We start from the raw sequence: 26659 nt of genomic DNA, 5'->3' as shown, positions 1-26659 counted from the left end.
ACCCCAATTTCCCAAAGTTCTGGGATTACAGACATGAGCCACCACACCCGGCCGAAAGTAGGTTTACGTTGTTCTAGGCAGGGCACAGTGTCTCATGACTGTAATCCCAGCACTTTGGGAGGCCAAGGCAGGAGGATTGCTTGAGCCCAGAAATTCGAGACTAGCCTGGGCAGCACAGTATTGTCTCTAAAACAAAGTTAAAAAATAAAACTAGGGCTGGGCGCGGTGGCTCGCACCTGTAATCTCAGCACTTTGGGAGGCCAAGGTGGGCAGATCACCTGAGGTCAGGAGTTCAAGACCAGCCTGGCCAACATGGTGAAACCTTGCCTTATAAAAAAATAAAAATAAAATAAAACTAGCCTGACATGATAGTATGCACCTGTAGTCCTAGCTATTTGGGAAGCTGAGGCAAGAGGATGGCTCGAGCCCTAGAGTTCGAAGCTGCAGTGATGGTGCCAGTGTACTCCAGCCTGGGCAACAGAGCAAGACTGTCTCAAAAAAAAAAAAAAAAAAAAGAACAAAAATAAAGGGCAGGCATGGTAGCTCACGCCTGTAATCCCAGCACTTTGGAAGGCCGGGGTAAATAGGAGATTGTGACCATCCTGGCCAACATGGTGAAAGCCCGTCTCTTAAAAAAAAAAAAAAAAAGCCGGGTGCAGTGGCGCATGCCTGTGGTCCCAGCTATTCAGGAGGCTGAGGTGGGAGGATCTCTTGAGCCCAGGAGTTCTAGGTTGTAGTGTGCTATGCTGATAGAGTGTCCACACTAAGTTTGGCATCAATATGGTGACCTCCCGGGAGCGGGGGACTACCAGGTTGCCCAAGGAGGAGTGAACCAGCCCAGGTTGGAAACGGAGCAGGTCAAAACCTCCATGCTGATCAGCAGTAGGATCACGCCTGTGAATAGCCACTGCACTCCAGCCTGAGCAACATAGCGAGACCGCGTCTCTTATTAAAAAAAAAAAAAAAAAACAACAAACTTGTGATGTATTAAGAATTTTGACTGGTGTGATGGTTCATGCCTGTAATCTCAGCACTTTGGAAGGCCAAAATGGGTGGATCACCTGCGATCAGGAGTTCAAGACCAGCCTGACCAACATGGAGAGACCCCCATCTCTACTAAAAACACAAAATTAGCTGGTGTGTTGCCACAGCTGTAATCCCAGCACTTCGAGGTCGGGACTCCCTGAGGTTGGGAGTCTGAGACCCGCCTAATCAACATGGAAAAACCCTGTCTCTACTAAAAACACAAGATTAGCTGGGTGTGGTGACACAACTGTAATCCCAGCACTTTGGGAGGCTAGGTCAAGGGAACTCACTTGGCTGTTTTCACCTCTAGGTCCCTGCCTATGCCCTTGCTATGCCTCTTCTCAGAACGCCTAGCTGCTTAAGAAACCTAGCCGGGTGTGGTGGCTCAAGCCTGTAATCCCAGCACTTTGGGAGGCTGAGGTGGGTGGATCATGAGGTCAAGAGATCGAGACCATCCTGGTCAACATGGTGAAACCTTGTCTCTACTAAAAATACAAAAAATTAGCTGGGCATGGTGGCGCGTGCTGGTAATCCCAGCTACTCAGGAGGCTGAGGCAGGAGAATTGACTGAACCCAGGAGATGGAGGTTGCTGTGAGCCAAGATCACGCCATTGCACTCCAGCCTGGGTAATAAGGAAAACTCCGTCTTAAAAAAAAAAAAAAAAAGAAACCTAATGGCCAGGCAAGGTGGCTCACACCCATAATCCCAGCACTTTGAGAGGCCAAGGTGGGTAGATCACGAGGTTGGGAGGTCGAGAGCAGCCTGTCTAAAAAAAAAAGAAGAAAGAAAAAACCTAACAAGTAGGTCACGCAGTGGCTCATGACTGTAATCCCAGCACTTTGGGAGGATAAGATAGACGGATCACCTGAGGTCAAGGTTTGAGCCTTTTTCCCAGTTACTCCATCACGTTTTAGGAGGCACCACAAGTCCATATGGTGAGTACAGTAAGGTGATGCTGCAGGGGTTAAAGCTACAATGAACTAAGGAATCTTACTGGGAGAAATCAACCAACCCAGGACCTTCCAGATCACTGGTCTTGGGACATGCCCAGCCCACTGGCCCAGTGTAGACTGGTTTGTTCTTGGGCAATATCAACACCCACAGATTGTTGTCCAAATTTGGGTGCCAACCTCATGAGAAACAGTCAGCCTAAACACAATGATTTAAAAGCTACCTTTACAAGGCACCTACAACAGTCTGGCCGCTTGCTGTATGTTTACCATCCCAGCCCACAAACAAGGATTTGAGTTTAATCTTGAGGAAACAGACTCAGAAAAGTAGGCCACGGGCCAGGCACGATGGCTCATGCCTGTAATCCCAGCACTTTGGGAGGCAAGGCAGGTGGATGACAAGGTCAGGAATTCCAGACCAGACTGGCCAATATGGTGAAACCCCTTCTCTACTAAAAATACAAAAAGTTATTCGGGTGTGGTGGCGTGGGCCTGTAGTCCCAGCTACTTAGGAGGCTGAGGCGGAAGAAACCTGAACCCGGGAGGCGGAGGTTGTGGTGAGCGCAGATTGCACCACTATGCTCCAGCCTAGGCGACAGAGCTCTCTGTCGCCAAAAAAAAAAAAAAAAAAAAAAAGAAAAGAAACAGTAGGCCACTTGAAGTTAGGCTATTTTTCCAAGGTCACATGCCAGCAAGTGGTAGAATCAGGATCAAGCCCAAGGTTTTTTGGCTGTAAAGTTTCTACAGCACAGGGCTTCCCATGGTACTTTTATAAAGCAGTAAGCCTTAAGTAACTGCAAACCATTCTTCAAGAGCACACTCTTCCTGAAGGGCCTACCTACTGTCGGCTTCTTTACGTTCCATACACACCTCCAGACAGCTCTTGGTGCAGACAAGGTCCTGAGGGGCACACTGTGATAATGTAACAAGAAACCATCTTTTGGTTCACCCTGCCAGATAGGCCTCTGAGTTTGTGGGTGCATTAGCTGAGACCCCAAAACTGGCAAGCACAGGTCCACTGGTGGCTCCCAGCTCTGACAAAGCAGCTTACCAAGGAAAAACAGGAAACTTGAATTTGTTTTCTTTCTTTTTTTTTTTTTTTTGTGACAGTCTTACTCTGTCATCTAGGCTGGAGTACAGTGGCACAATCTCAGCTCACTGCAAACTCTGCCTCCCGGGTTCCAGCAATTCTCCTGCCTCAGGCTCTCTGAGTACGTGGGACTACAGGCGTGCACCACCACACCCAGCTAGTTTTTACATTTTTAGTAGAGACGGGGTTTTGCCATGTTGGCCCTGCTGGTCTCTAACACCTGGGCTCAAATAATCCGCCTGCCTCACCCTCCCAAAGTGCTGGGATTTCAGGTGTGAGCCACCGTGCCCCGCCTTAAACGTATTTTCTATGCTCAAATTGGGGCCCAAGAACTCAGCCTGTAAGGAGGGAGAACAGGAAGTTAGGAGGGAGCAAGCATCCACTTCCCAAGGGCAACAGAGCCCAGAGGTGGGAGCCTGGTCACATGCACAGTTGCATTACTTGTCCACGCCCACTTCCGGCCTGGGCCTGCCTCTCCACCACCGGAGCCAGAACTTGGGTGGAAGAAAAAAAAAACCAGAAACTTTCCTTCTTACAACCTTCGTCTCTCAGTGGAGGCTGTGCCCAAAATGAATATCCAGACTTGCTCTCCGGCCCACCTCTCGAAGATACATTTAAGAAAAGCCCCTATCAAATCTAAGACCTCCAGCCTCATCCAACATAAAAAAGTCTAAACAGCACCTTTCCAGTCCCAGTATAAGAGGAAAGCCTGGGACGGGCGTGGTAGCTCATGCCTGTAATCCCAGCACTTTGAGAAGCTGAGGCGGGTGGACTGCCTGAGCTCAGGAGTTCCAGACCAGCCTGCGCAACACGGTGAAACCCCGTCTCTACTAAAATACAAAAAATTAGCCAGACTTAGTGGCATGCACCTGTAGTCCCAGCTACTCAGGAGCACTGGGACAGAAGAACCACTTGGACCTGGGAAGCAGAGGCTGCAGTAAGCAGAGATGGTACTCCAGTCTGGGCAACAAAGCGAGACTCCATCTCAAAAAAAAAAGGGGGGCTGAGATTGCCACTGCACCCTAGCCTGGGCGATAGAGTGGAGTGACTGTAGAAGGAAGAACCTGAAAATGCTCCCTGCCATAACCATCCCAGTTTCTCTCTTGTTTCCCCAAGATTACAGCCACAGTGGTCATGAACCAACTACTACCAACAATCAAGTGGGAAAATGCCATAATTTCGGTCTCCTTTTAGAGACAGGAAACAGGAGCCCAGTGCGGAAATTAAAGAGGTAGTGAGGTTTCACTTCTAAACCTCCAAGAAACTCCACCTGAAGCTCCCAATGAGGGTAGCTGCAGCACTTAGGGACAGTCTAAAGAAATCCCACAATATTCTTTCATGCAACGAGTTGTTTACTCGTTTTCAACTAAGACGTAAGCTGCTGGAAGGCCAACTGTGTCAGTCCTGCTCACTTCCAGAACCCCATCACCCAGCGTGAAAACGTTTCATCTTCGCCATGAGAATGTTTATTTCTGAATTATCTGTTGGCGTAGAAGTTACATGGGCCAGAAGATTTAGCACTTTCTAACTGTTAATGTAAATTGCACTAGAAAACACACACGCTATAGCTTATGGCCACACAAGTAAAGCTCTTGTGTGAGTGTTCACTTGTCCCTTATAAGCCAATTATTTTTTACAGAGTCTCAGTGTCACTCAGGCTGGAGTGCAGTGGTTCCATCTCAGCTCACTGCAACCTCCGCCTCACGGGCTCAATCGATTCTTGTGCTTAGCCTCCCGAGTAGCTGGGATTACAGACATGTGTCACCATACCCAGCTAATTTTTGGATTTTTAGTAGAGACAGAATTTCACCATTTTGGCCAGGCTGGTCTCAAAGTCCTGACCTCAAGTGCTCTGCCGGCCTCAACCTTCCAAAGTGCTAGGGGTTACAGGCCTGAGTTACAGTGCCTGGCCCCTTATAAGCCGATTTAAAAGAATGAACTTGGCCGGGTGTGGTGGCTGACGCCTGTAATCCCAGCACTTTGGGAGGACGATGAGGGTGGATCACGAGATCAGGAGTTCAAGGCCAGCCTGGCCAAGATAGTGAAATCCCAGCTCTACTAAAAATACAAAAATTGGCCAGGCATGGTTGCAGGTACCTGTAATCCCAGTTACTAGGGAGGCTGACGCAGAGAATTGCTAGAACCCAGGAGGCAGAGGTTGCAGTGAGCCGAGATCATGCCACTACACTCCAGCCTGAGTGGCTCACACCTGTAATCCCAACACTTTGGGAGGCTAAAGTGAGAGAATCACTTGAACCCGGGGGTTCAAGACTAGCCTAGGCAACATAGAAAGACCCTGTCTCTACAAAAATTACAAAATTGGCAGGGCATAGTGACGGCTGCCTGTAATCCCAGCTACTCAAGAGGCTGAGGTGGGAGGATGACTTGAGCCTGGAAGTTGAGGCTGCAGTGAGCTGTAATTGCACCACTGCACTCCAGCCTGGATGGCAGATTGTGAGACCCTATCTCAAAAAAAAAAAAAAAAAAAAAACCCAGAAAAAAAACCTCTTATTCAAAAGATACACAAGTATAAACAAAGGCAGTCAAGTTTCAGAGAGGATAAAGGCCGAACTTAATACTAGAAATTAAAAATAACACCATCCATTCATTTGGATGGAACCACTTGATACAGTAGTTATTTCCCAATTCCAAAAGAGGTCAGCTTATTTCTTATCATCAAGGTCCCACAGGGATTTAATGCCCCCAGTGCTGTCTCCAACAGGAAGGAAACCCTGACTTCCCTAGCTATTTCAGTTCCATAAATCAACAGTTTTTATTGTCCAGAGTTAGAAGCTGGGCAGTGTTTGGACCCACATGCCTTTTAGAGCTGCCCACCAACAGATAACCACGTTACATTACATCTAATAAATGTACCTAGATCAATATCATTTCTAACTATCCAAGGTTTTTTATTGCTGAAAGGATCCTTCAATTAAAAAAAGTTTAAGAAACTTCCTGTTAGACAGAGACTTGATGGTGGCGCCACCATCCACCAGAGTGAAGTCTATGGCACACAAGAGACAGCACAATTTCAAAGGGAGAGTGGTCTCTTTAAAGTTGTTTACCTTAGTTCCTACTTTTTTAAATATAATAAATTTTGCTCCTTTCCCATGTAATGGCATAACTGTCCTTCAAAGAACTGAAAGAAATGTAAGATTGGTGGATATTTCTTTGCTTCAATACCAAAGTCAGTGTGTGTCTGTATATGCACGCATGAAAAAGAGAAAGGAGGGAAGGAGGAAGAGAGAGGGCATATTTCCAGGAAGAAACAAACAAAAAAACATAGCCTTCTCTTCAAACACAGGAGCAGCACATCAGGGGCCCAGTCAGATTTTCAGCCATTATTTCCTCCTGGGTTTTAGCCGTCAGGGGCAGAATGCCATCTGTTCCCATACTAGTAAGTGAAGAAGGCTGGGCCTACCTCACCAGCCATGATTCTATGGCTTTCACTAATTGTTAAGAAAAAAATCCTCTCAAAAAAAATTATTTTTAAATGTCCTGTCCACTCCCCTCTATTCCACTGCCCCCCCCCACCCCACCCTCTAAGCTGAGTTAGCATCTCCACAGCCCTCTGGGCCTTGGGAGCTTGAGGTGAATTCTGATCTCCTTGTGGGCACTAAGCCACACACTGGCCCTCTCAAAGTACTACTATTGTGTGGCGTCAAATGCCTTTGTACATCACTTTCCCAGCCTTTTGTCCCCAAATCTGATCTATTGCAATGAAAGGATGGTTCTTCTTTCAAGGTTCTAAAGTGTAAGAACAGATCACTCACCAGGTAACTGCGAGACTCACTCACACAAGCAGTCTCATAATATGCATATGATCCCTTAGGTTTACATAGTTCATGTATTTTTTTTCTGCCCACAATTATTCAAGTTCATGATAATCTTCTATCTTCCCTGTGGTCTAACTAGAGTAATACAGCTCCCTACTTGCCCTTAATTCACAAATTACCCCATTTTACAGGAGGAAATGCCAAGGCCAAGAGAAACACAAACACCCTGCCACACAGCAAACCCATCTCACATCTGGTATCAGAACACGGAACACTCTTGCTAAGAGACTCAGGGGGGAGTGGGTTTTCCAAGAGACATACCAAGTTTCTTTCTTTTCAGGCATTTTTAGCCTTGGCAGAATATCAAGCACTTCCTCGTCTGGGAGTCCACAGGCCAGGACCCTCATCTCATGAGCACAACGAGCAGCCTTTACCGCACAGCAACTGTGTGTCAGGAGCTGTGCTGTCCACCTCCAGTTCATCATGGCGGATTCATTCATTCATCCATCTAGGAAGCACCTCCCGTCATGAGTAAGCATCTTCACACATATTCACAGCCATGTGTTCCCTCAAAAGTTAACGACATGCCCATTTTGTACCATTACTTGTCCAAGGCCACACAACTAAGAAGGGCAGCACCAGAATCTGAACTGGGTCCTTCTGACTTCAAAGTTGCCCATTCCCTTTTTAACATCCCATCTGCTGGTCCTATGGGTTTTATTTAAAATAATAGGCCGGGCACAGTGGCTCACGCCTGTAAACCTAACACCTTGGGAGGCTGAGGCGGGTGGATCACTTGAGCTCAGGAGTTCGAGACCAGCCTGGGCAACATGGTTAAGATGTACCAAAAATACAAAAATATAGCCGGGCATGGTGGCGTGCACCTGTGGCCCTGGCTACTTCAGAGGCTGAGGTGGGAGGATCATGTAAGCCAATGGGGCAGAGGTTGCAGTGCTCCAGTGCACTCCAGCCTGAGTGACAAAGTGAGAACCTGTCTCAAAAAAATAAAATAGTAAACATGTGCTGGCACTTCTCTACCCTCATCTCAGCCCCAAGCTCTCCACCATCTCTCCCTGCCCCCGAGGGCAGGGCCTACAACTGACCAGGAAGAGGCAGGAGAACAGCAAGCAGGTCTGCAGCAGTCTCCTGCCTGGACTTGACTTAGCCCAGCAGCAGAGGGCCCAGGAAAGTCTCCAAGCACTTCTCCCCAGAAGAAAATAGCTCGAGTTGAAACTTGTGTCCACATGGTCCACCGACAGATTTAGAACTCAAATTATAGCCTCGGCAGGAGTCTTCACAAAGGACTCAAATTAAGCAAGACCCAGATGGAAACGAACAGCAGAGAGACTGCCCTCAGTCAAACTGTAGAGTGAACTGCAGTTCCAGTGGAGTCAGAGGAAAGAACTTGTTGAAACACTAAAGCAAACACGAGCGCAGCCTATACTTCAGATCTCCGCTTCAGTCACACTCTCCCCACGCTTTTAGCTTGAGACTTATGCGTGGACACGAAGTGGTTACATGTTACTCAGGTTTCAAACTGAGTTCATTCCTGTCCTTTGGACCATCTCTCAATGCCAGCATTCATCTACTTGGGCTCCACAGAGCTCCGCGTTTGGCAAAGCAGATAAAATTAGCTACTGGAGTGAACTTGGAATACACGGTGGGCCATTAAAAAAAGTACATACAACATTTGTAAACGCCACGTAAAAAGTTCCTTCTGGGCCAGGCTGAAGTCACCTAAAACTGACAAAAATGTCATCAAATCATCCTGTCCCTTGCCTCCCTTCCACTGTTTCTGGATCTGAGGTGACCCGTTTCCTGCTTCTTGCTCTGTCTTTTAAACCAAAGTGGCCTATGAACTGGGGTCGAGGGTTGAATCAAGGGGGTTCTCAGGAGCGAAAATGCAACAGGAAGAGATGAGGGAGAGCGTTCTTCTTTTTATTTTTTTCTTTTTTCAGCAGGGGGAGAGAAGGTTAAGTTATACTATGCAAAGGGAGGACAGAGGGATGGGACAGGAAGTGGGTCAGTCCCACAGCTTGACAGTGTGATAATGGGGAGACAATGTTTCTGCCTTGTCCCTTTTGTCGTCATAAAAGCCTGACAACACTGTGATGGTCCCACGGCTGGAAAATGGAGTAACTAAGGTGGTCATCTAGTAGCAGCTCCTGCTCCCCCAAATCTAGCAGGTCTTAGAGGGACATGAGGAAATAATGCCTTTTGCCTCTCTTTCCTCTCCAGCCACAAAATCCTCCAGGCCCCTGGAAACTGAGATAAAAGTCCAAGGCCGGGCGTGGTGGCTCACGCCTATAATCCCAGCACTTAGGGAGGCCAAGGCAGGTGGATCACGAGGTCAAGAGATCGAGACCATCCTGGTCAACATGGTGAAACCCCGTCTCTACTAAAAATACAAAAATCAGCTGGGCATGGTGGCACGTGCCTGTAATCCCAGCTACTCGGGAGGGTGAGGCAGGAGAATTGCTTGAACCCAGAAGGCGGAGGTTGCGGTGAGCCAAGATTGTGCCATTGCACTCCAGTCTGGGTAACAACAGCGAAACTCCAACTCAAAAAAAAAAAAAGAAGTCCAGAGAATACCCCTAGAGTGGCAACAAAGACTGAAGGAGGGGTACATTTCTGCTCTCGCCAGTGGGTGCCACAGACAGAAAGAGGAGAAGCTTGACATGAAGGCTACAAGGATAGTTTTCCCCTTAGAAAATCAGAAGGAAAACCTCTAGAAAGGGGGAATGCCTTCAGGCAAGTGGGAGGGAACCCCATGGAATTTGGAGGGTCCCCTCAAAGAAGTGAAGAGAGCCACAGTGTTTCCCATCAGGAGAAGAAATATCTTGGAAAAAGGGAGACACATTTCAGAGGTGTGAGGATCCTACAGGAGTGGAACATCACAAGTTACGAGGAAAACCTCTGGAGAAACTGGGGACCTCTCAGAAAACTGTAGCAACCACAGAGTATTAGGGGACCCAGAAGAAATAGAAAAGTAGGATACTGGTAAAGTAGGGGTATACATCAGATAACTAAGGATCTGGTCAGATGGGCATTTCAAAGAAGTGGGGGACCCTCCCAGGAAAGTGAAGGCACTGATCAAAAAGTAGGGGGACCTGGCATGGTGGATCACCGGAGATCAGGAGTTCGAGACCAGTCTGGTCAACATGGTAAAACCCCATCTCTACAAAAATATAAAAATTAGCTGTGCATGGTGGCAGGTGCCTGTAGTCCCAGCTACTCTGGAGGCTAAGGCAGGAGAATTGCTTGAACCCAGGAGGTGGAGGTTGCTGTGAGCCATTACACTCCAGCCTGGGAGACAGAGTGAGACTGTCTCGGGAAAAAAAAAAAAAAAGGAGAACAAGTCAGAAAAGTGTGGGACCCCCCCCACGGCTGAGAAGCCAGGGTGGGGAGGTCCCCTCACAGGGGTAGGGCTTCCTGTGAAAAGCAGGAATGTCTTCTGAAAAGAGGGGTCCCCCAGGGAAGCAGGGGTTTCCCAGAGGTCCCCAAAAGGTGGGGGATCCCTAGAGAAAGTATATCCTAATAGAAGCAGGGGTCTCCTTAGATGAGTGAGGATAGGGTCTTGGGCCAGAGCCCCTTGAAGAAAGAGGGGACCCTCAGAGAGGCAGAGGTTCTCTCAGAGAGATGGGGGTTCCCCTCAAACAGGCAGGGGTCCCTCAGAGAAAGGGATATCCCTCAGAGGTAGGGGTCCTCAGATAGAAGAAGGTCCCTAAGGAGGCAGAGGTCCCTCAAAGGGGTGGGTTCCTCAGAAAAGTGGAGGGACCCTACAAGGAGGGAATCCCCTCAGAAAAGTGGGGTTCCTCAAAGAGTTGGGGCACCCCAAAGAAGGTAATTAGCTCCTCTCAAAGGCCGGATTCCTCAGAGATGGGAGTTCCCTCTGACAGGGGTCCTCAGAGAAGCAGGGGAACCCCAGATAAGGGGGTCCCCTCCCCTCAGAGAAGCAGGGGAGCCCCAGATAAGGGGGGGTCCCCTCAAAGAAGCAGGGTCGCCTAGAGAGACAGGGCTCCCCTAAGAGAGGCGGGGGTTCCCTAGAGACCAGGTCCCAGAGAGAGACGAGGGTCCCCTAGAGAGGCGGGTATCCCCTAGACAGACGGAGTTCCCTAAAGAGGTGGGGGATCCTCTAGAGAGGCAGGGATCCCCAGAGAGTTGGGATCCCCTAGAGAGGCAGGGGTACCCTAGAAAGATGGGGATCTTCTAGAGAGGCAGGGGTCCCCTAGAGAGGCAAAGTCCCCTGACTGGAGAGACGCAGCCCTCAGAGAAGCAGGAGCCCCTAGAGGAGAAAGTCCCCTAGAGAGGTAGGGGTCGCTAGAAAGATGGGGTCCTCTGCTTGGAGAGACGGGGTCTACAAGAGATGGGGGTCCCCTAGAGAAGAGGTGGTCCCCTGGAGGGGCGAGGGGTCCCTAGAGAGGTGGGGGTCCCCAAGAGAGGCGAGGGTCCCCTAGAGAGATGGGGTTCCCTAGAGAGACGGGGGACCCCTGAGCATGGGGCTCCCCTGAGAGGGAGCTCCTGTAAAGAAGGGAGTCCGCTCGGCGAAGGTGGTGCGGGAGAAGCGGAAGCCCCAGAGAGCCCGGGACACCGGAAGCCGGGACCCGCCGGCGGCGCCGGCCCCTCACTCACCGAAGTTGTTCGGCGCCCCCGCCGACGGCAGCCAGGCCACGGGACGGTCTCGGGCGGCGCAGTCCGGTCAGGTCCTGTGGCGTCCCGCGGAAGCGACTCCCTCAGGTGGTGCCCGCGGCGGCAGCGGTGGCGGCGGCGACAGGACGGACGACCGACCGACCGACTGCGCGGGCGGCGCGGGGCGCGCTCGGGCGGCGGGGGTGCGCGTGCGCGCGCCGGGGCGCTGACCCCGAGCGGGAGGAGCCGCTGCGCCGCGCTCGGAGCCGCAGCTCGGTCTCGCCGCTCAGTCTCACACTGAAATTGCCCGCTTCACAGCCCGGCTTCCCCGGTTGCTAGGCAGATTTCGCCTCGCACACTTCCGGGTTGAGGCGCGTCTCTCCGAGTGAAGGCGTCACAGGCCAATGAGGTCCAGCCGGGACTCCTAGGACCCGCACACCACAGAAGGTGTGGCCAGCTTCATGACAGACAGCGCATGATGACCAATGAGTGCGCGGGCCGGCTGGTTCTCGGGATCGCGCCGCCGGCCGGGGCGGGTCCGAGGAGGTGGGACGGAATGACTGACAGGCATCCTACCAATTGCAGATAGGAGCGGGCCGCAGAGCCACTCAAGGCCATGCGGAGGCGGGACCTAACCTTCGGGGCGGGAACCCCTGCGAGGGCGGGGCCTAGGGGGATGCGTCAATTCGTGGCCGGCCTGCTCGGACCCCGGAGGGCGGATCGCCTGGGCCACCCGGCGGCCGGCAGCTGGCTGGGCAGGGGGTTCCCCGCAGTGCTCTGCAGGGGCACCCCACCCACAATGCACTGGAGGCGGCCTGGGCCTGGCGGGCGTGGGGCGGCTACGCCGGGCGGCGGGCGGTGCCTCCGAGGAGCCCGGGCGCGTCGTGGCCTGGCCGTGTTCCCGAGGGACTCCGGTGGCCCCGCGCTGTTTCTGCCTTGTCTACTGGCTTTGACCCTCTCTCTCCAGGAGAATCTTGGAGATTCTGGCGCGGCCCCCGTTCCTTGAGAAGACTCTGCTTCGGGCTTCTTTTCCATGGTTCCCCGTTCTACGGAGAATCTTTGGGAATCTTGCCCGGGCCCCTCTTCTGAGAGAGTTTGGGGTTTTTTTTCCCGGTCCGCTTTTCTGAGGACCAATTGCCGGGATCACTGTGATTTTGTAGATTCGGGACCCCAGCTCTGTTTCGTATATAAACATGGGTTCGGGATCCCTAAGGGGCATTTGGGGAATCCAGGACTCACTGCCTTTTCCGAGGAATATTTGGGGCGCATCCACTCCTTTTCTAAGCACTTTTGGGGACCACTTTCCCTGTCCTTTATCCGAGGAAAGTGGGGACTGTGCGCCCCCCCACCTTTGTTTCTGGAGATAACTTGGGGAATTTCTGCCTCCCCTATTCCCTCCAGGAGGAATTTGGGGCTTAAAGCACCCACCTTTCTCCAGAGAAGGACGGCAGGAGACGGCCCATCACCCCTTTACTTTTTTTTTCCCACGCGCACCCCTACCCCTCTGGAATCCCAGCACTTTGAAATGTTGAGGCTGGAGAATCGATTGAGTCTGGGAGTTTCAGACCAGCCTGGGCAACATAGCAATACCCCGTCTCTACAAAAATTAAAATAAAAAAATTAGCTGGGGTGGTGGCACACACCTGTAGTCCCAGCAACTCCGGAGGCTGAGCCGGGAGGATCACTTGAGCCGGGAGGTCGAGGCTGCAGTGAGCCAAGATCGTGCCACTGTATTCCAGCCTGGGCGACAGAGCAAGGCCCTGTCTCCAAAAAACAAAAGAAAAAGTTGCCAGGCCTGGTGGCTCATGCCTGTAATCCCAGCACTTTGGGAAGCAGAGGTGGTTGGATCACCCGAGGTCAGAATTCCAGACCAGCCTGGCCAACATGGTGAAATCCCATCTTTACTAAAATACAAAGATTAGCTGGGCATGGTGTTCAGCCCCTGTAGTCTCAGCTACTCAGGAGGCTGAGGCAGAAGAATCACTTGAACCTGGGAGGCAGAGGTTGCAGTGAGCCAAGATCTGCCACTGCACTCCAGCCTGGGTGACAGTGAGACTCCATCTCAAAAAAAAGAAAGAACAAAAAAGAAAAATGGGCCGGGCATGGTGGCTCACACCTGTAATCCCAGCACTTTGGGAGGCCGAGGCAGGCGGATCACCTGAGATCGGGTGTTCAAGACCATCCTGACCAACATGGAGAAACCCCTTATCCACTAAAAATACAAAATTAGCTGGGCATGGTGGTGCTTGCCTGTAATCCCAGCTACTTGGGAGGCTGAGGCAGGAGAATTGCTTGAACCCGGGAGGTGGGGGTTGCGGTGAGCCAACATCCTGCCATTACACTCCAGCCTGAGCAACAAGAGTGAAACTCCATCTGAAAAAAAAAAAAGAAAGAAAAAGAAAAATGCCAGGGAGTTGTGCTTCATGTGCTTTTCTAAGCAGCATCTGAGTATGGGAGGAAGGGTTCTTTTCCCTAAACTTCAGCTCTCTGATGCCTCTCCCCTAGGACATTGTGGGGAGTTAGACCATTTTAGAAAAGCAGCCCATTTTGCCCCCTTCCCCTTTTTTTCTTGAGGAGAATTTTTTCATACAGCTGTCCACTCTTTCCCAAGGGACACATCTGTGGCCCTTCCCAAATCTGGCCAATATTTGCCCCTTCTGCCCCACAGTTTCCTTCTCTGCTGGGTAAGATCCTTCCAAGAATTCCTGCTTCCCAATCACCCCTAGATAAAATCAGTCACCCCAAATTATTATTTTATTTTTTAGATGAAGTCTTGCTCTGTCGCCCAGGCTGGAGTGCAATGGCATGCTCTTGGCTCACTGCAACCTCTACCTCCCAGGTTGAAGCATTTCTCCTGCCTCAGCCTCCTGAGTAGCTGGGACTACAGGTGTGTGCCACCACACCCAGCTAATCTTTGTATTTTTAGTGGAGTTGGGGGTTTCACTATGTTGGCTAGGCTGATCTTGAACCCCTGACCTCATGATCTGCTCGCCTAGGACTCTCAAAGTGCTGGCATTACAGGTGTGAGCCACTGCGCCCAGCCCCTAAACTATTGAAGGATCACCTGACCCTGGAAGGTTGAAGCTGCTGAGAGTCATGATCCTGCCACTGCATTCCAGCCTGGGTGACACAGTGAGACCCTGTCTAAAAAAAAAAAAAAGTCACCGCAAACTCTGGGAAGCAACAGTGTTGTATTTGTAATTTTTTTCCTTTTTGTTTGTTCTTTGAGATGGGATCTTGCTCTGTACCCCAGGCTGCAGAAGAGTGGCAAGATCACGGCTCCCTGGAGCCTCCACCTCTTGGGCTTAGGTGATCATCCTGACTCAGCCCCTAAGTGGGTGGGACCACAAGTGCATGCCACAAGACCTGTCTATGTTTTTTAATTTTTGTATTTTTTGTAGAGACGAGGTCTCTGTCTGTTACCTGGGCTGGTCTTGAACTCCTGGCCTTAAGCAGTCCTCCCGCTTCTGCCTCCCAACATGCTAGAATTATAGGTGTGAGTCACCGTGCCCAGCCCCAACAGTGTTTGCACCTCTGCTGAAGCATGAAGCATGTACTGTGGCCTACCAGGGGTCATGGCCTTCACTTGTATCTTCCCTCACTTGATTCTGAACTTCTTGCCTCATTTCCCCTCCAAAGAACCCAGCTTTGTCCTTAGTAGACAACCCCATTGAAGGAAAGGAATGAAGAAGGCAGTAATGAATGAAAGAGACCTGCAACACTGGTCAGTCAATATGGCAAACTTTTTTTCAGAGACAGTGTCTTGCTATGTTGTCCAGGCTGGACTCAAACTCCTGAGCTCAAGCAATCATCCTGCCTCAGCCTCCCAAGTAACTGGTACTGTGGTCAAAGACTACTGTGACTGGCACACCAAACTTTTATGGCCCCCCACCTTGTACGCAGAAGTGTCCAAGATGCAAAGATGCCTGAATTATACGCTGGAACTTGTGAGTAAAATTAAATGCAATAGGCCGGGTGCAGTGGCTCACGCCTGTAATCCCAGCACTTTGGGAGGCCAAGGCAGTGCACGCCTGTAGTCCCACTACTAGGGAGGCTGAGGTTTGAGTTTGAGACCAGCCTGACCAACATGGAGAAACCCCATCTCTACTAAAAATACAAAAATTAGCTGGGCGTAGTGGCTCACACCTGTAGTCCAGCTACTCGGGAGAATAAGGCAGGAGAATCACTTGAACCTGGGAGGCGGACTTAGTGAGACAAGATTGTGCCATTGCACTCCAGCCTGGGTGACAGTACTCCATCTCAAAAAAACATTTTTTTTTTAAATATTTTTATGAAATGAAAGACTAGGGGAAAGTGGGAACGCAGTCCACCACTACCACAAATTATGCAGTCTAATTTTTCCACATTTGGGGAAATTGTAGGGGTTAACACATCCGGAGTGCAATGGATAAGCCTGGCCTTGGGAAACCACCTTCGTGATCATGGTATCTCCCCTGCCAGGTAAGTATAAAAATTTTTTTTAGGCCGGGCGCGGTGGCTCACGCCTATAATCCCAGCACTTTGGGAGGCTGAGGAGGGTGGATCACGAGGTCAAGAGATCCAGACCATCCTGGTCAACAAGGTGAAACCCCGTCTCTACTAAAAATACAAAAATTAGCTGGGCATAGTGGTGCACACCTGTAGTCCCAGCTACTCAGGAGGCTGAGGCAGGAGAATTGCTTGAACCCAGAAGGTGGAGGTTGCGCTGAGCCAAGATCATGCCATTGCACTCCAGTCTGGGTAACAACAGTGAAACTCCATCTCAAAAAATAAATAAATAGCTGGGTGCGGTGGCTCACGCCTGTAATCCCAGCACTTTGGGAGGCCGAGGCAGGTGGATCACAAGGTCAGGAGACTGAGACCATCCTGGTCAACATGGTGAAACCCCATCTCTACTAAAAGTACAAAACATTAGCTGGGTGGTGGCGTGTGCCTGTTTTCCCAGCTACTCAGGACGCTGAGGCAGGAGAATTGCCTGAACCCAGGAGGCGGAGGTTGCGGTGAGCCGAGATCGCACCATTGCACTCCGGCCTGGGTAACAAGAGCGAGACTCCGTCTCAAAAATAAATAAATAAATAAATAAAATATAAATAAAGTAAATAAATTTTTTAATATAATAAAGGGAAATAGGCCTGTTATACCAGGCAGAATGTTATACTGAAGAGGTACTAAGAAACTGTTGTAGGAATGTGGAGGAGGAAGTGATTAAATGAGATAATGGATGTGAAAGTGCTTTGTAAACCATGAAACAGTATACCCGGTGGGAAAGAAGATGATTATTGTTACAAGTGTGCTGATGTTCCTGGAAGAAAAGAAAAGAACAAATTCAGTCACAGTGATGGGAGGTTGGCAGGGAGCCCTGTGGGGCCTGACGCCCTCAGCGAGCTCAGCCTGTCCGCAAGTGGAAAGGCTGATAGAGTCCTTGGCTAGGGAAAGAAGCCATTGTAAACATGAAGACAAGCTGTTCTCGGAGCACCTTCTGTGCACCTGTCATTTTACTTACCGCATCCTGCAAGTGTCTGAGGCGGTCCAGGTGGACAATAAACACTTGGACTTTGGTGGTTGGCAGAGCTGGGGTCAAATCCATATCTGCCACTCCCTACAGAGGCCAGTTACTTTTCTCAACATATAAGAAATCAAGTCTTAAGGCCGGGCGCGATGGCTCACACCTGTAATCCCAGCACTTTGGGAGGCTGAGGCAGGTGGAACATGAGGTGAAGAGATCGAGACCATCCTGGCCAACATGGTGAAACCCTGTCTCTACTAAAATATAAAAATTAGGGCTGGGCGTGGTGGCTCACACCTGTAATCCAAGCCCTTTGGAGGGCAAGGCGGGCGGATCACCTGAGGTCAGGAGTTCAAGACCAGCCTGACTAACATGGTGAAACCCTGTCTTAAAAATAAATAAATAAGCTGGGCGTGGTGGCTCATGCCTATAATCCCAGCACTTTGGGAGGCTGAGGTGGGTGGATCATGAGGTCAAAAGATCAAGACCATCCTGGTCAAGAAGGTGAAACCCCATCTCTACTAAAAATACAAAAATTAGCTGGGCATGGTGGCACGTGCCTGTAGTCCCAGCTACTCAGGAGGCTGAGGCAGGAGAATTGCTTGAACCCAGGAGGTGGAGGTTGCGGTGAGCCGAGATCCTGCCATTGCACTCCAGCCTGGGTAACAACAGCGAAACTCCGTCTCAAAATAAATAAAATAAAGAAATGAAGCTGGGTGGCTCATGCCTGTAATCCCAGCTCTTTGGGAGGCCGAGATGGAAAGATTGCTTGAGGCCAGTAGTTCAAGACCAGCCTGGGCAACATGGGATAACCCTGTCTCTACAACAAACCAAAAAAAATCGGCCAGGTGTGGTACACACCAGTAGTCCCAGCTATTCAGGAGGCTGAGGGAGGGATGACCTGAGCCCAGGAGGTTAAGCCTTCAGTGAGCCGTGACCATGCCCCTGCACTCCAGCCTGGGTGACAGAGTAAGACTGTGTCTCAAAAAAAAAAAAAAAAAAAATTAGCTGGGTGTGGTGGTGCATGCCTGTAGTCCCAGCTACTCAGGAGGCTGAGGCAGGAGAATTGCTTGAACCCAGGAGGCAGAGATTGCAGTGAGCCGAGATTACGCCACTGTCACCTGGCACCTGGTGACAAAACGAGACTCTGTCTCAAAAAAAAAAAAAAAAAATCAAGTCTCATACCTGCAATCGTATCACTTTGGGAGGCCAGAGTAGGAGACTTGAGCCCAGGAATTTTATTTTATTTTAATTTTGAGATGGAAATTTGTTCTTATTGCCCAGGCTGGAATAATGGCATGATCTCGGTTCACTGCAACCTCCACCTCCCAAGTTCAAGCGATTCTTCTGCCTCAGCCTCCCAAGTAGCTAGGATTACAGGTATACACCACCACACCTGGCTAATTTTGTATTTTTAGTAGAGATGGGGTTTCTTCATTTTGTTCAGGCTGGTCCTGAACTCCCAACCTCAGGTGATCCACCCACTTCAGCCTCCCAAAGTGTTGGGATTACAGGCATGAGCCACCATGCCTGGCCACGCCCAGGAATTTTAGACTTGCCTGGGCAACATACCAACACCCTGTCTCAACAACAACAACAACAACAAAAGAATTAGCAGCCAAGCAAGGTGTCTCACACCTTTAATCCCAGCACTTTGGGAGGCCAAAGCAGGCGGATTACCTGAGGTCAAGAGTTCAAGACCAGCCTGACCAACATGGAGAAACCCCATCTCTACTAAAAATACAAAATTACCCAGATTTGGTGGCACATGCCTGTAATCCCAGCTACTCAGGAAGATGAGGCAAGAGAATCGTTTGAATCTGGAGGGCGAAAGTTGCAGTGAGCTGAGATCCTGGCATTGCACTACAGGCTGGGCAATAGAGTGAGACTCTTTCTCAAGGGGAAAAAAAGGATCCAACCATAAAATAAAAGTGGGATGTGGATGACTTATAGTTGCCCTCTGTGCTGCTCAGTTTCTCATGTATAAAACAAGACTAGGGCTAGGCACGGTGGCTCAAGCCTGTAATCCCAGCACTTTGGGAGGCCAGGGCCGCTGGATTACCTGTGGTTGGGAGTTCGAGACTAGCCTGAACAACATGATGAAACTGAAACCCCGTCTGTACTAAAAATACAAAATTAGCCAGGCATGGTGGTGCATGCCAGTAATCCCAGCTACTTGAGAGGCTGAGCCAGAAGACTCACTTGAAACCAGGAGACGGAGGTTGCAGTGAGCCAAGGTCATGCCATTGCACTCCAGCCTGGGTAACAAGAGTGAAACTCTATCTTTAAAAATTAATTAATCAAATAAAATAAAATGAAGAGGCCGGATAACAAACTGCTCTTTGATCCGTGTTCAATTCGACAACTGTAAAGAAGTCATGTGCAGAGCACTGAGGGATTACTTAAATGAATAGGGCTGAATTCCTGCTCTCAAAAGAATCCCAGTGACTATAATGAAACTGACATTTTCTGTGTTCTACTGTGTATCAGGCACAGTGGACATGTTGAGATCTCCATTCTCAGTGCAATCCTTAGAGACTGATATTTTCATTTCTCTTTCTTTTGTTTTGCTTTGTTTTTGGGAATAGAGTGCAGTGGCATGATCTCAGCTCACTGCAACCTTGGTCTCCCGGCTTCAGGTGGTTCTCCCGCCTCAGCCTCTCAAGCAGCTGGGACCACAGGGGAGTGCCACCATGTCTGGCTATTTTTGTTGTTGTTGTTGTTTTTGAGATGCAGTCTCGCTCTTTCGCCCAGGCTGCAGCGAGGTGGTGCAATCTCGGCTCACTGTAGCCTCTGCCTTCTGGGTTCAAGCGATTCTTGTACCTCACCCTCCCTAGTTAGCTGGGATTACATGCATGAGCCACCCCACTGGGCTTTTTTTTTTTTTTTTTTTAAGATGGAGTCTCACTTTATTGCCCCTCCACCTCCCAGGTTCAAGCAAGTCTACTGCCTCAGCCTCCTGAGTTGGTCAGTCTGGTCTTAAAACTCCTGACCTCTGACCTCATGATCCATCCCCCTCGGCTGGGATTATAGGCATGAGCTACCAAGACCGGCCACCTGGCTAATTTTTGTATTTTTAGTAGAGCTGGGGTTTCACCATGTTGGCCAGGATGGTCTTGAATTCCTGACCTCATGATCTGCCCTCCTCGGCCTCCCAAAATGCTGGGATTAAAGGCGTGAGCCACTGCGCCTGGCCACTTATGGCTGAATTCTAAACTTGCATTGTCTCAATCTAAAATTGGGCCCAGGTGCAGGAATGGCAACATGAAGGGGGAAAGGGCCTATGCCCTGTTGAGTCCTTGTGCAAAGTATAACAGCATTTTTTTCTCCGACAGTCTCACTCTTGTCTCCCAGGCTGCAGTGCAGTGGTGTGATCTCAGCTCACTGCAACCTCCACCTCGCGGGTTCAAGCGATTCTTCTGCCTCTGCCTCCCAAGTAGCTGGGATTACAGGCATGCACCACCACACCCAACTTCGGAACCGTATTCAGAACCTAGGCGGGGCACAGTGACTCACACCTATAATTCCAGCACTCTGGGAGGCTGAGGCGGGTGGATCTCCAGAGATCAGGAGTTTGAGACCACCCTGGCCAACATGGTGAAACTCAATCTCTACTAAAAATACAAAAAATTAGCTGGGCATTGGGGTGGGTCCCTGTAATCCCAGCTACTCAACGGCTGAGGCAGGAGAATCACTTGACCCCAGGAGGTGGAGGTCAAGGTCAGCTGAGATCGTGGCATTGCACTCCAGCCTGGGCAACAAGAGCAAAACTCCATCTCAAAGAAAAATAAATAAATAAATAAATGCAGGGCACGGTGGCTCATGCCTGTAATTTTAGCACTTTAGGTGGCTGAGGCAGGCAGATCATGAGATCAAGAGATTGAGACACCCTGACCAACATAGAGAAACCCTGTCTCTACTAAAAATACAAAAAAATTAGCAGCGCATGGTGGCACATGCCTGTAATCCCAACTACCTGGGAGGCTGAGGCAGGAGAATTGCTTGAACCTGGGAGATGGTGGTTGCAGTGAGTAGAGATCTTGCCATTGCACTCCAGTCTGGGCAACAAGAGTGAAACTCCGTCTCAAGAAAAAAAAATTAGCTGGGCGTGGGGGCGGATGCCTGTAGACCCAGCTACTCGGGAGGCTGAGGCAGGAGAATTGCTTGAACCCAGGAGATGGAGGTAGCAGTGAACCAAGATCGCACCACTGCACTCCAGCCTGGTGACAGGCATGGTGGCTCACACCTGTAGTCCCAGCATTTTGAGAGGCCAAGGCTGGCAGGTCACCTGAAGTCAGAAGTTGGAGTCTAGCCAGACCAACAGGTAGAAACCCCGTCTCTACTAAAAATATGAAATTAGTCGGGCATGGTGGTGTATGCCTGTAATCCCAGCTATTTTGGATGGGAGGCTGAAGCAGGAGCATTTATTGAGCCAAGGAGGTGAAGGTTGTGGTGAGCCGAGTTCGAGCCACTGCCCTCCAGCCTGGGAAAGAAGGATGAAACTGTTTCAAGAAAAAAAAAAAAAAGAGCTTCTTCTCTGAGAAAACACCAAATAGCGGATGATGCAGGTGCAGCGAGTGGCAGGGGGGTGCCTGGGATGGGGAGCTGCTGGAATGGGGAATCTCACTGGCTTCCGTGAATGTTTTGGCACTGGCATCCGGGGCCGGGGTCAAGGCCATGGACAGGATAAGGAGTGGATACCCATCACCAAGCTGGGCCGTCTGGTCAAGGACACGAAGATCAAGTCCCTGGAGGAGATTTATCTCTTCTCACCCTGCCCATCAAGGAATCTGAGATTATTGAATTTTTCCTGGGGGCCTCTCTTAAGGATGAGGTTTTGAAGATTATGCCGGGGCAGAAGCAGACCCACTCTGGCCAGTGCACTACCTTCAAGGCGTTTGTTGCCACTGGGGACTACAATGACCATATTGGTCTGGGTGTTAAGTGCTCCAAGGAGGTCCATCATCCTGGCCAAGCTCTCCATTGTCCCCATGTGTAGAGGCTTCTGAGAGAACAAGATCGGCAAGCCCCACACTGTCCCTTGCAAGGTGACAGGCCGCTGCGGCTCTGGGCTGGTGCGCCTCAGCCCTGCACCCAGGGGCACTGGCATCGACTCAGCACCTGTGCCCAGAAGCTGCTCATGATGGCTGGTATTGATGACTGCTACACCTTGGCCAGGGGCTGCAGTGCTACCCTGGGTAACTTCACCAAGGCCACCTTTGATGCCATCTCTAAGACCTACAGCTACTTGACCCCCGACCTCTGTCTCTGTATCAGGAATTCACCTTGACCACCTTGTCAAGACCCACACCAGAGTCTCCATGCAAAGGACCCAGGCTGCTGCTGTGGCTACAACATAGTGTTCTTAGAGAAGAAAAATAAAGTGAATTAACCCTGTTAAAACCTAAAACTGGGCTGGGCGTGGTGGCTCACGCCTGTAATCCAAGCACTTTGGAGACCAAGGCAGGTGGATCACATGAGGTCAGGAGTTCAAGACCAGCCTGACCAACATGGTGAAACCCTGTCTTTAAAAAAACAAACAAAAAAAAAAACCCTAAAACTGGCCAGGCTCAGTGGCTCATCTCTGTAATCCCATAACTTTGGGAGGCCAAGGCTGGTGGATCACCTGAGGTCAGGAGTTCGAGACCAGCCCCTGACTAACATGATAAAACCCATCTCTACTAAAAATACAAAAATTAGCCAGGTGTGGTGGCATATGCCTGTAATCCCAGCTACTCAGGAGGCTGAGGCAGGAGAATCACTTGAACGGAGGAGGTGGAGGTTGTGGTGAGCCAAGATCGTACCGTTGCACTCCAGCCTGGGCAACAAGAGCAAAACTCCATCTCAAAAAAAAAAAAAAGTAAAGCCATCACCTACTCAACACTATTACAGTTTTTTTTTTTTTTTTTTTGAGACAGAGTTTCGCTCTTGTTACCCAGACTGGAGTGCAATGGCGCAATCTCGGCTCACCGCAACCTCCGCCTCCTGAGTTCAAGCAATTCTCCTGCCTCAGCCTCCTGAGTAGCTGGGACTACAGGCATGCGCCACCATGCCCAGCTAATTTTTTGTATTTTTAGTAGAGACGGGGTTTCACCATGTTGACCAGGATGGTCTCGATCTCTTGACCTCATGATCCACCCACCTGGGCTCCCAAAGTGCTGGGATTACAGGCGTGAGCCACCGCGCCCGGCCCCAGTTTTTTTGTTCTTTTGTAGAGTGGGAGGCGGAGGTTGTGGTGAGCCAAGATTGTGCCATTGCACTCTAGCCTGACCAACAAGAGCGAAACTTAGTCAAAGAAAAAAAAAAAAGAAGAACCTAAAACTTGGCTGGGCACAGTGGCTCACACCTGTAAGCCCAACACTTTGGGAGGCTGAGCGGGGAGGATCACCTGAGATCAGGAGTTCGAGGCCCACCTGGCCAAGCTGGTGTAACCCTGTTTCTTCAAAAAATACAAAAAAATGTAGCCAAGTGTGCCAGCACACGCCTGTAGTCCCAGTTACTTGGGAGGCTGAAGCAGGAGAACCACTTGAACTTGGGAGGTGGAGCTTCCAGTGAGCCAACATTGCGCCACTGCACTCCAGCCTGGATAACAGAGCGAGACTCTGTCTCAAAAAAGAAAAAAGAAAAAAACCCTTAAATTCCCTGAGCCTTATCATTCTCTTAGACAAACTGTGGGATGTGTTTCCCTGAAGGAAGATTCTGAACACAAGTCTAACAGAACCCCCAAACCCAAGCACAAAGGGCAGGCAGGGGCACCAATTAGGTCAAGGCCACACCAAAACCACTTTGTCATAGAGAGTTTACAAATGCAGTGACGTTATTTCAGGGCTACCCTGTACAGTTTCAGGGCTGACCCCTGAAAATGTCAAGAGCTATAATTATATCTCACCTTTTTATTTTAAGAAGGCACAGAACTTCTTTGATTATTCCGGAAAAAGGCATTGCACAGAGGCAGAGATGTGAGTTAGAGTAAGGGATATCCATGTAGTTCAGAATCCTAAGCATAAACAAATATCCCATCTGGCTGGAAACTTTTTATCCTCAAATAATCCAAACCAAATGGACATTTGTCTGAGGAAGTGAAATACCCCACCAAAATGGATGGCACGATCATAGCTTCTGACATTAAAAAAGAAAAGCCACACGCAGTGGCTCAGGCCTGTAATCCCAGCACTTTAAGAGGCCAAGGCTGGTGGATCACAAGGTCAGGAGATCAAGACCATCCTAGCCAACATAGTGAAACCCTGTCTCTAGACTGGGTGCAGTGGCTTACACGTCTAATCCCAGCATTTTGGAAGGCCGAGGTGGGGGGATTCACCTGAGGTCAGGAGTTCGAGAGCCTGACCAACATGGAGAAACCCTATCTCTACTAATAATACAAAAATTAGCCAGGCATGGTGGTACATGCCTGTAATCCCAGCTACTCAGGAGCCTGAGGCATGAGAATCACTTGAACCTGGGATGTGGAGGTTGCAGTGAGCCAAGATCGTGCCATTGCACTCCAACTGGAACAACAAGAAAAAAATCCATCTCAAAGTGAAAAAGAAGAAGAAGAAAAAAAGAAATCTTGTCTCTGCTAAAAATACAAAATTTAGCTGGGCATGGTGGTGCATACTTGTAATCCCAGCTACTCGGGAGGCTGAGGCTGGAGAATCGCTTGAACCAGGGAGTTGGACGTTGCAGTGAGCCAAGATAGCACCACTGCCTGGTGACAGAGCCAGACTCTGTCTCAAAAAAAAAAAAAAAAACTAAAAAAGAGACACGTGACAGAAACACCAAGGATGTGCCTTCCTTTCCATGGTGGTGACCGCGATTGCATCTCTGCACCAAGGCGTTTCCTTTCCTGGCTCTGGGAAATCATGTGGGCAAACTGGCTAAGTGACATTCACATCCAAATAGGGAAATGGGAATGGAGCCAGGCCACTTCACAAGCAGCAAGAGAGGCAGGGCCTCAGTGGCAGCTAGAAAAGTGAGGGTTCCCTGGTGCTAGCCTGTGAGACCCCTGTTGATGCCATACCCTTGGACAAAGGAAGCAAGACCCACTAGCAATGAGGAATGACAGCTAGTTAATGCCAGTGGGAAGGGTAATGAGCAGAGGGGCTAAAGCACCCTAGTGTCAATGACCGTGCTCAGCGACAGTGGCAGTTCAGGTGCACAAGGCAAGGAGCCTTCCGTCATTGCTCCCTAAGATTATTGGACTGCATAATTCATCTGGGGCTGGGCGCAGTGCCTCATACTTGTAATCCTGGCACTTTTGAATTGCTTGACCCTGGGAGTTCGAGACCAGCCCAGGCAACATAGTAAGACTTTGTCTCTACAAAAAATAAAAACTTTAGCTGGGCGTGGTGGTGCATGCCTGTAGCCGCAGCTACTCAGGAAGCTGAGGCAGGAGGATCACTTGAGTCCGAGACTTTGAGGCTGCAGTGAGCTATGATAGTGCCACTGCACTCCAGCCTGGGCCACAGAGTGAGATCCTGTCCCCCCACCACCCCAAAAGAAAACATAATAATTTATTTGGATTTGCCAAGCACTTTCAGGTTCACGTATGTGAACTGTTAATCCACTGCAACGTGCATCCTTTGAGAAGTCCATCAGAATTGGTGTTGGTTCTTCCAGGGAAAAGCTGTTGAAAAAGAACATCTAGGGTGGGCGTGGTGGCTCACACCTGTAATTCCAGCACTTTGAGAGGCCAAGGCAGGCGAATCATGAGGTCAAGAGATTGAGACCATCCTGGCCAACATGGTGAAATCCCGTCTCCACTAAAAAGACAAAAATTAGCAAGACTCCATCCAGCTCGAGGGGGGTGGGGGAAGTCAGTGTCGGCTGGGTACGATGGCTTATACCTGTAATCCCAGCATTTTGGGAGGATGAGGAGGGTGGATCACCTGAGGTCAAGAATTTGAGACCAGCCTGACCAACATGGTGAAACCCCATCTCTACTAAAAATACAAAACTAGCTGGATGTGGTGGTGCGTGCCTGTAATCCCAGCTACTCAGGAGGCTGACGCAGGAGAATCGCTTGGACCCAGGAGGCAGAGGTTGCAGTGAGCCAAGATTGTGCCACTGCATTCCACCTGAGTGACAGAGTGAGATTCTGTTTAAAAAAAAATAGGAAAAAGGGCTGGGCACGGTGGCTCACGCCTGTAATCCCAGCACTTTGGGAGGCCGAGGTGGGTGGATCATGAGGTCAAGAGATTGAGACCATCCTGGTCAACATGGTGAAACCCCATCTTTACTAAAAATACAAAAAATTAGCTGGGCATGGTGGCACGTGCCTGTAATCCCAGCTACTCAGGAGGCTGAGGCAGGAGAATTGCCTGAACCCAGGAGGCGGAAGTTGCAGTGAGCCGAGATCACGCCATTGCACTCCAGCCTGGGTAACAAGAGCGAAACTCTGTCTCAAAAAAAAAAAAAAAAAAAAAGGAAAGAAAAGAAAGAAAAAGTTAGTGTCTATTTCCAGAGAGAAACAGACACAGTCAAACCAACAGGTTGGCCAAATACTCCTGCTGCTTTCCCAGAGAAAGCCAGGTAGCACCTGAATTATACAGGGGTGGGGAACAGAGTGTAGCTTTATTGGTGTTGGTTGGCTAGAAAACCTGGAATTAAGGCTGGATAGAGTTCAGGAACTCTTTCAGCCAGGCCTTTTTAGACCTCTAAGTAGTAGCAAATCTTACTATAATT

At 49.8% G+C, this 26659-nt stretch overlaps 1 protein-coding gene, 1 non-coding gene and 1 pseudogene across 18 annotated transcripts in view; 1 reads left to right on the top strand and 2 right to left on the bottom strand.

Moving 5' to 3' along the window:
* GATAD2A (GATA zinc finger domain containing 2A) overlaps window positions 1-11813 on the bottom strand; it is a 118389-nt gene extending 106576 nt beyond the window's left edge. For all 17 annotated transcript variants that reach the window (XM_078361889.1, XM_078361898.1, XM_078361891.1 and 14 more), the window contains exon 1: window positions 11476-11813. The gene's annotated coding sequence lies outside the window, so the exon portion shown is untranslated. The remainder of the gene's footprint in view (window positions 1-11475) is intronic.
* A 275-nt stretch (window positions 11814-12088) lies between these two features.
* Window positions 12089-22429, top strand: LOC144580761 (small ribosomal subunit protein uS5 pseudogene; annotated as a pseudogene).
* On the bottom strand, window positions 15778-15941 carry LOC118150391 (U1 spliceosomal RNA). Its single transcript, XR_004738497.1, has one exon. It is a non-coding gene; the product is annotated as a U1 spliceosomal RNA (small nuclear RNA).
* Window positions 22430-26659: the final 4230 nt, after the last annotated feature.

This window comes from Callithrix jacchus, chromosome 22, assembly GCF_049354715.1.
Source record: "Callithrix jacchus isolate 240 chromosome 22, calJac240_pri, whole genome shotgun sequence".
Lineage (NCBI taxonomy): Eukaryota > Metazoa > Chordata > Mammalia > Primates > Cebidae > Callithrix > Callithrix jacchus.
The sequence above is the reverse complement of the archived record's forward strand: the minus strand, read 5'-3'. Positions and strand labels throughout refer to the sequence as shown.